This window comes from Vicia villosa, linkage group LG3 (genome assembly GCF_029867415.1).
Source record: "Vicia villosa cultivar HV-30 ecotype Madison, WI linkage group LG3, Vvil1.0, whole genome shotgun sequence".
NCBI classification, from domain to species: Eukaryota; Viridiplantae; Streptophyta; class Magnoliopsida; order Fabales; family Fabaceae; genus Vicia; species Vicia villosa.
This window is the reverse complement of record NC_081182.1, coordinates 104,229,637-104,239,439: the sequence shown is the minus strand read 5'-3', so window position 1 is coordinate 104,239,439 and position 9,803 is coordinate 104,229,637. Positions and strand designations below refer to the sequence as shown.

Below are 9,803 nucleotides of genomic sequence, written 5' to 3'. Positions count from 1 at the left end.
GTTGCGTTGCCATTATCCTTACCTCCATGATCTTTCAGGTGTTCAGGGCACACCTTTCTTGTGTGACCCTCCTGCTTACAATGATAGCATCGAATACCAAATGCTTCGCCACTATAAGACTTCTACTGACTATTGCCTTTCTTCTTGTCGAACTTACGATCCTTTTGCAAGAATTTTCCTTTAACGGCCAAACCTTCACCAATAGTCGAAGGTTTATGCTCCTTTCATTCGTTCAAGTCCTTAGAATACAGGTCTGGTTGAACTTCTTCAAAGGTCAGGGACTCCCTTCCATATAAGAGAGTTTCTTTGAAGTGAGCATGTGATCGAGGCAAAGCGCACAGTAGTAACAACGCTTGATGCCTTGATCTTCATCATCAATCTTCACATCAATATTTTCAAGATCAAGAATCAGCTTGTTGAACATATCCAACTACTCAGCTAACACTTTGTCTTCAATCATCTTGAATGAATACAAAGTTTGCTTCAGGTAGAGTCGATTTACCAGTGATTTGGTCATGACAAACTTTCACTACAAGAAATATGACATATACCAACGGCAAAAATCCGTTGGTAAAGGTCTAAAAATCGTTGGTAAAGATAGAAAAACCTATACCAAGGGACGTTTGTTTTCGTTAACTAAAATTTTCTATACCAACAGAAATTTTTCGTCCCAATATCTTATTCCAACGACAATTTTCTAATGTTGGAAAAAATTTCGAGGCTATACCAACGGATAATTACACTTTATAATAACTTTATTTACCGTGTATTTCCGTTGGCATAGAATAAAATTAGCCGTTGGTATATGTCTCTTTTTTTTCTTACAAATATTATTTCTTTCTAATAATTAATATTTTTTAATATTACAATACTTTCTATATGTACCACAAAATTTATAACAATAGCAAAGAAAATTTCAATTATAGTCTTACAAACATATTAAAATAACAAAAATGTTATATAACAAACAATCACCAAAATATATGCTACGTCAAAAAACAAAAAAAAAAACATATCTAAGATAAAATCAATTTCTATTCTTCCTCTCTTCCTTCTTCATCGGTGCATGGACTTCGAGAATTTGAATGGTTTGGGGAACTACAAGTAGTGCATGCATCTCCATCACACTTTCATCCGTCTAGCCTATCTTTACATGTCTCCCAATTTCATCCAAAAGACTTGGAGGGTGGTGTTTCTTGTACACTGTAATGAAAAAATCAGATGTTAAATTAAGTTTTCTTTTACTGTTTCAACAAGTGAGTTGAAAGGGTAAAAACAAAAAATACAAAATGAGAAGAATAATCTGTAATTCATTCATTTGTGCCAATCGTGATAGCATCATCATGCATCTAAAAAAAGGGTAGTATAAGTTCATATTACAAATACTCACATACTCTTGTGTCTTTGCTTCTCTTATTCTACAATCCCCGTCCTTAAGATATAAAATCACTTCTTTAGGCATCAAAATGTCACTTTCTTCTTTAAAATCACCTTCAACGACTACAATTTTCACCTTAGCAAAATATTAAGGTCCTGTTCAAACAACCTTCCCTGTTACGGCATCAACTAAACATTGCCTTAAGTTCGAGTCGTTCTCTCCTTGAATTCGAGCTCCTGTAAGGATAGGGAGAAAAATGATGTTTTAAAATGCAACTGCAAAGTTCTTGTGTTTGGAAGTATGCAACTTCTTTCCACAGGTTCTGAAAGCAAATAAAAAAAGATGCATTTGAAACGAATCAAGCTAAACAATTTCAAACCAAAATCCTGTAGCAAAAGCTTTTTATCCTAATCAATCACCTCTACTTCTTAAGCAACTAAAAAAATGAAGCATGAAAATTTAAATTATCATTTGAAGATTATTTCTTACTGTTGCATGCTATTCAAATGCTTCTTTAGGGCCAATTCTACTTCCTCCCTAACCTGGAAAGATAAATGATCATATTATATACCAGTAAAAGAATGTCCATTGAGAGTTAATATGCAGTTTCAGATAAAGAAACTCATTATATATTCAAAACCTCTATGAAATGCACATAAACTAAAACCTATGAAATGCATGAAAATCTAATTACTGAACATTAGTAAATTACTGGGAGGGTATTGTAACAAAAAAGTACCAATCTTGAAATGAATAATAAAACTAACGATCTTGAACATCTATTGGCATTGCAATTTTGTCAATGGTAGCAATAGCATCCTCTAAAGCTTTGTTATCTGCTGCAAATTACAAAATTGTATTAGTTATTATACACAATTTTACACTATAAGAAGGAACCACCAATTACAACTGAAATCTAGGTTTAAAAATATCCCATGATTTTTCCAAAACAAATACCAAATCCAGCCGTAGAGGAAATCCTTTTGAAGATACCAATAGAAATTTGAGCTTCACTGCACATTTCACAAATTTTACCAAACACAATAAAATGTAAATCCATATTCAAACTCAAAACACCGCAACAACACAGTTTCCATTAACAAACCACACCAGATTCAACAATTTCTTCAAGCATAACCCTAAATTACTAAAACCCTAAATTACACTACAGAGGTGGCGATGCAGAAAACGAAATTAGATCGAAAAGAAGAACTAAGGTTACCTGAAGTTGGGGAGAGAATGTTTGGAGCGGCGACGGAAAGAGCGTTAGGTTATAGGAAAAAGAATATTGTTTATCGAGAAATGAGTTAAGTGTTAAGAATGAGACTACACGTTCACTCATGTGTTAAGAATGAAGAGTTTTTTAATTTGTTATTAGAAAGGAAAAAAATTAAAAGAGTGAAAAATTGAGCGCTTTTGGTGAAATTTGGGCGCGTTTTATTTCGGGCCCTATACCAACGGTAGGTTTTAATTCCGGTTTCTAAATATTATTTATTCCAACGCTATTTTTCCAGTCACTAAATGTGTTCGTTGGTATATGGCAAATTTTTTGTAGTGTTTTAAGTTTCATCCATAACCCTGATGATGTTGTCTCCTTTGATACCTGTCTGAGAACCTTATCACCAAGGCTCAACAAAATTGCGTTGTGTGCTTTCTCGATCATAGTCTTCTTCTCCGCTGCCGTTAATGCAGCATTCATGGCTGCTCTCCCTTCAACGCTTCCATGCACCCTACTGAACCAATAGGGCTTTCATCTTCAAGTGCCACAGACCGAAATCATTCACTCCGGTGAGCTTTTCAATATCATACTTTGTTGAAGGCATTTTCTCCACACCTATCGCACCAATTTGTTGTGAAAAACGATGTCAAGAACAAAGTATAATAGGGAATTAGGTAGGACAAGAAGATCAACAATAATTTGTTATAACTGCTATTCTTTTACTTTCTCTTTGAAAACAAGATTACAAGTTTACAAGAATAACAAATAATCTCTCTCACCCTAAATTAGGATTTGCAAATTAGGATTTGCAGCGTGCAATGATGAGAGGCTAGTATGCTATTTATAAAAAAAAACCTAACATACTAACTAATGAGCTTTTTCCACAAGGCCCATTACACAAGCTAACTTAACAAATTAGGGTTTAAACACTAAAACCTAATTTAACATGCTAACAACCCTAGCATCTTCGACACCAACATATGCTTAATCCTGTCGAACAAAAGAGCTATCCTTCAACCATAATAGAGTTCGATCCAATATCTCACAGTCATTAATTAATGTAAATAATCAATTTACTAATAAAAGAAGTATATATATATATATATATATATATATATATATATATATATATATATATATATATATATATATATATATATATATATATATATATATATATATATATATATATATATATATATATAAAATTATAATAAGTGTAATATTTTAATATGTACAAAAGTAGTATATTTTATAATCAATTTACAAGATATATTTATGTAAATACTTGATAGAAATAAACGATTTACCCATATAATATAATATATATATATATATATATATATATATATATATATATATATATATATATATATATATATATATATATATATATATATATATATATATATATATATATATATATATATATATATATATTCTCATATATATTCTCATATATATTTTAATTACATTCTCATATTCATTTTGAATATTTTTAAAACAATAATGTCTTCATTTATTTTTTAAAATTATATGAGATTTTATTCCAATTATAACAATAAAATATTATAAGAAAATAAAATACTTAATTTAACACGTGTAAAAATCTAATGTATTAATTATTAGAATTCTGATTAATAAAGTTGATGTGTATTCTAAAACACGACTGTCACAAAATAAATGCATAATTTTTACAATTTATTCATCACATTATATTTTTCAAAAACTTAACTGTGTATGACCTTCAATTTACTTATCACCTTCTTCTCTAGGTTAGATGTATATTCCAATTAATTTATTACATTTCATTTTTAAAAAACTTTATCTTTTAAAATTTTCAACAATTGTTATTTGTCCAAGATTTGTCAAGGATTCGTTTAAAAACTTCACTGTGTTTAAATTTATTTTCTATTAGATGATAAAATTATATAATATGAATAGAATCCATAAATTTACAATACAAAAGAATTTAAAAATTATATGCATGCCCGACGGGCCGAACCTATTTTTCGAACGGGCCGACAAAATATTTATTTAAATTGAACAAATATTAGAGATCATATGTTTAATGACTTTTGAATTACTATAACATATAACTTCTAAATTACTACACAAATTTAACAAACATAATATTATTCAATTGATTCATTAAATCTAATCAAATTATTAAACCAATACTTTTTTTTTTTTGTGTATGATATATTTTATTTTATAATTTTTTTAATAGAAATTGTACAATTAAAATTATAAACAATTATAAAAATTATAGGTATGCTCGAGGGAACAAACCTGTTTTTCCACCATATATTTAGTTTAATAGCAATTACCAAATCTATGTATATCCTTACAATTACTACAACTTGATAAATTAATTTTTTTTTTACAAAACAATGAATGATAAGGGAGAACTAAGGGTTCTTCAACCTTCTTACAAAACCTACACTAACCAAAACAATCCCTGAAAAAGAAAATTACACACCAATTAAAATAATGAGAGAAATAGAATTACACACCAATTAAAATTATGAGAGAAATAGAATAAGATCTCTACTAAACTCATAAAAAGAGTAATTGATGTAATACCCCGTATTAAATTAAATGCTCTAATGTTATTAGCTGACACCGAGGTTTTTATTAATTGGTACATTAGAGATACTTTTGGACATTTGAGTTAGTAGTGTAACTTGAGATATTCCTTATATCTTTTCCTTTTGGTTTTCTTCTTCATTTGCAACAAAAAAGAGAAAGTTAGAGAGAAGAAGTAGAGAGAAGGAGGAGCAAGAAGAGAAAGGAGAAGAAAGCTTGGATCTTCATCATTTCTCCGTCGAATCGACTCATCTTCGACATCAACGACTCATAATCGAGGTGGGTTCTAGTTAGAAACTTATAGCTTTTGATTATGGATGGAAATCATAAGTTTTGCATTTTGGGGTTTTCTATAGAAAAACCTAGGTTTTGAATCAAACCATGGATGTTCATGATTGAGTGTTGTATATCCCAAGTGTACCATGTATGAGTTGTTTCTATGCTTTAGTATGATTCTGGAACAGGTTTGAGTATGGAGATGGTTGGATTAAACCATGGGAAAGGCAAGAAACAGATCTGAAATTTCTGATTTCGCGCGCTTCGCGGCGCGAACTATAGGTAGCGGCGCGAACCATGCAGAAGAAGTTTGGGGGTTTGGTTCTGTCATCAGTACGCGGCGCGTACAAGGGTTCGCGACGCGAACACTATGAGAATGTTGTGAGGTTTGCCACTGCCTGAGGTTCGCGGCGCGACCTAGCTGTTGCGCGGCGCGAACTGAAGGTTACTTAGCCAATTCTTTAGTTTAATGAGATAAAACTGTTTCGATCATAACTTTTGAACCATAACTCTGTTTTAATCACCGTTCGAAGTGATAGGAAGCTAGAAGCGTGTACTTTCTAGTAGTGTAGGTTTTGGGAACAAAGGGAGAATTATTTAATCGAGAGTCGGGAATTGCTTGATTACTTGGGTTGGTTTTCGTTCGAATTCATGAGAACGTTATGCTTTTGGTATGATGCTTGTGTACTCTATAATTGTTATTGAGTTCTATTGCAGGTGGATTAGTATACCTTGTTATATATGTTTATATCAAGAGGGTTGAATAACTTCATTGTTATGTGAATAAAAGATAAGTGAGGAAAACTAGGGTTTGTTAGGTATGTGTATCTTAACAAAGAAAACCTAGGATGAGACATTATATGGAACATACGTGTTTAGAATCTTATGAGGAAAGGCTAACAGGCCTAGTGATTTGCGTGAGCGATCACCAAAGTATGAAGGGCTAACAGGCCTAGTGGTTTGCGGAAGCGATCACCATTGTATGATGTATTAATCGGAACCGTTGTATTTCTTTATTTCTTTATTTTTCTTTTGAATGCTAACAGGCATTCTTCGTGCAGAGAGGCACTGTGCAGAGAGGCACAAATAATCTTGGCAGGTTTGATTCCCGCTTTTGTGTACGAATGGAACCTACGGGTAGAGACTTGTGATGGTGTACGGGCCATGTGAAGTGACGATTCATGGGGAAAGGCTCATGAGTCCGAATCCATTTCGTATGTCAAGATTTTTCCAAAGGATCCATGACTCGTGCCACCTCCTAGACGTAGAAGGGGACGGGAATATGGGGATGCCTTGGTATTGGTTTCCGATTAATAATCTTGTGTTGAGTTGTTGAACTCTAAGTATGATCCCATATAATGTTAGTATGAGAACTCAAGGTCTAGTTCCTTTTATGACTTGAGACTTATAGGTTAGAACCTTGTAAAGCCGAGAGGATCCATAGGATAGGGAACTCACTGAGATTTTGTATCTCACCCCATTATATATTGATTTCAGGTGCTACAGGTTCCGCGAAGGGTAAGGAGAAGGCAGTTTGATTCCTTATTCCTTATGTTCTTTGGTATGGCGAAGCTTCCGTTGTGGAGTTCTTTTGAGATCATTGTTTGATCTAGTTCTTAGTATTTTATTTTTGAACATCTTGTATGTATTATGCCTTTGTGTAGGACTTTTGTATTAGGGCATTAATATGTATAATGTGTTGACTAGGAACTTATTGGTATTTCAGTACCAAATACTTGGATTCATGTATATTTATATGATTTGATGCATGTAATTATATATATGGGTGTTACAGTTGGTATCAGAGCAGGTCGTATCCTCGACCTAGCCATGAGATATTATAAGTGTTTCCTTCTGTCCATGTGTTGGGTTCCCATGATTTTTGTTGTGTTATGACTATGGTATTAAGCCTGATCAACTTAATCCCATTTTCATGACCTCTAGGAACATGGTGGACGGACGCAGGACTCGTGGTTGACCCCCACACTCAACCCCCACAAGTGAATCAACCGAATGGCGGTGAGAATATTCCGTGGCCCCAGTTCATGCAACAGCAGCAGAATCAGTTCATGTTGCGGATGATGCAACAGATGAATGGCGGTCATAATGTTCCAGTGGTTGTACCCGAAGCTGCAGGTGCGACTTATAAGGATTTCATTCGCATGAATCATCCGGAATTTCATGGTGGATTAGATCCTATTAAGGAACACGAGTGGGTGGCCGATGTGGAAGGGATCCTTGAGATCGTGCATTGTAGTGAAGAGGACAAGGTGGTGTTGCTTCTCATTCGCTAAAAGGTCCAGCTATGAGATGATGGAAGAGTGCTTCTGCGTTGATGACTATTCAAGAAGTACATAAGGAGTGGGTTAATTTCAAGACCACTTTGATGGAGAAATATTTTCCTAGTTTCCCAGAGGACTAAAGAGGAATTGGAATTCCAACAGTTAAGGCAGGAGAATATGTCGCTGGCTACTTATACTGAGAAGTTTGGAATTCTAGCTGCTTATTCTAGGCACGCCGGGTATGCTCCTGATGAGAGTTGGAAGGTGGACCAGTTTCTGTTTGGTTTAAGGGCTGAGATTTCGCATAGTGTGTCCTAGAGGGAGTTCACTACCTATACGGAGTTGTTGTGACAATGTTATGTGGCTGAGACCAGTTTGAAGAAAGTTCAAGCTGAGGAAGATTTGAAGAAGAATCAGAATGAGAGAGGAAGGCCAAGCCAACAGTTTCGGCCTAGGTCACAAGTTTTCTAAGGGAAACAAGTGTAGGGTTCTCGGTTTAGTGCACCTCCGGTGTGTCGTGATTGTGGTAAGAATCACCTTGGAAGGTGTAACCTTAAAAAGGGGTGAAATGTTTTTTTTACTATTGACAAGAAAGGCATGTGGTGAGGAATTGTCCTCAGAATAGGAATCAAGTACAAGGAAGAGGTACTGGTAGATTTTACACCATGGATGCTAAGAAGACCAAGAGTGATAACTCTTTGATTGCGGGTACGTGTTTCATTAGTGGGCATTCTTGTTTTGTTCTATTTGATTGTGGAGCAACACAGTCTTTTGTGTCATTACAATGTATGAAGCGACTTGGGTTGCAAGCTACTCCTTTATTTTCCTCCTATGGTGGTTACTACTGCTATGGATGAGATGGTCGAGACACCGTTGGTGTGTGAAAAAAATTGTGTGTTATCTGTGGATGGTAGGAATTTCCAGATTGATCTTGTTTGCTTACCACTTAGGAAGGTAGATGTTGTTTTGATTATGGATTGGCTTTCTGTTAATTCGGTTTTCACTGGGTGTGAATAGAAGTTAATCATTATTCCATCTGAAGAAGCTACCCCGAAAGATGTTTTGACTACTATACTAGAAGGTACGGTAGGCATGATTAATTCTTGTCTGAGAAAGAGAAGTTTGTTCTGTTGGTTCTTACTAAGGAGACGGGTGACAAGTTAGAGGTTTCGCAAATTGCTGTTGTTAGAGTTTTCCTGATGTTTTTCCCGAGGAGGTCACTTCTCTTCCTCCGGAAAGGGAATTGGAATTCTCTATTGACCTGGTACCGGGAACGGCTCCGATATCCGTTTCTCCGTATCGGATGGCACCACTTGAATTGAGAGCATTGAAAGGGCAATTGAAGGAGCTGATGGATAAACACCTTGTGCGACCTAGTGTCCCACCGTGGGGAGCTCCAGTGTTGTTAGTAAAGAAGAAGGATGGTGGGATGAGACTATGTATTGATTACCGTTGGTTGAATAAGGCCACCATCAAGAACAAATACCCTTTGCGAAGGATAAACGACTTGTTAGATCAATTGAAAGGAGCCTGTGTATTCTCGAAGATTGATTTGCGGTCAGGTTGTCACCAAATCCGTGTGAAGAGCTCAGATGTGCCAAGACTGCATTTAGAACTCGTTATGGCCATTATGAATTCTTGGTGATGCCTTTCGGTGTGACGAATGCTCTAGCTGTCTTCATGGATTTTATGAATCGGATATTCCAGCCTTACTTAGATCAATTTGTGGTAGTCTTTATTGATGACATTCTTATTTATTCTCGTACTCCACAAGAGCACGAAGAACACCTGAGGATTGTTCTGTCGATATTGCTAGAGAATCAATTGTTTGCTAAATTGAGTAAGTGTGAGTTTTGGATGACGAAGGTAAATTTCTTGGTCACGTTATATCTCAGGGAGGTGTGGCGTCATTACTTGTATGGAGTTCATTTTGAAATGTTCGGTGACCACAAGAGTTTAAAGTACCTTTCGATCAAAAGGAGTTGAATATGCGTCAGAGGCGGTGGATGGAATACTTGAAGGATTATGATTTTGACTTGAAGTACCATCCAGGCAAGGC

The 9,803-nt window shown here is 34.9% G+C and overlaps 1 long non-coding RNA gene across 4 annotated transcripts; it reads right to left on the bottom strand.

Moving 5' to 3' along the window:
- Window positions 1–890: 890 nt before the first annotated feature.
- LOC131656476 (uncharacterized) lies at window positions 891–2,736 on the bottom strand. Of its 4 annotated transcripts, none has more exons than XR_009300122.1 (6): window positions 2,601–2,730; window positions 2,336–2,391; window positions 2,118–2,217; window positions 1,868–1,920; window positions 1,391–1,614; window positions 891–1,203 (listed from the first exon to the last, which is right to left on the bottom strand). It is a non-coding gene; the product is annotated as an uncharacterized LOC131656476 (long non-coding RNA). The 4 variants fall into 4 exon arrangements; XR_009300123.1 differs by having other exon boundaries at window positions 2,118–2,214; XR_009300121.1 differs by lacking the exon at window positions 2,336–2,391 and having other exon boundaries at window positions 2,601–2,736.
- Window positions 2,737–9,803: the final 7,067 nt, after the last annotated feature.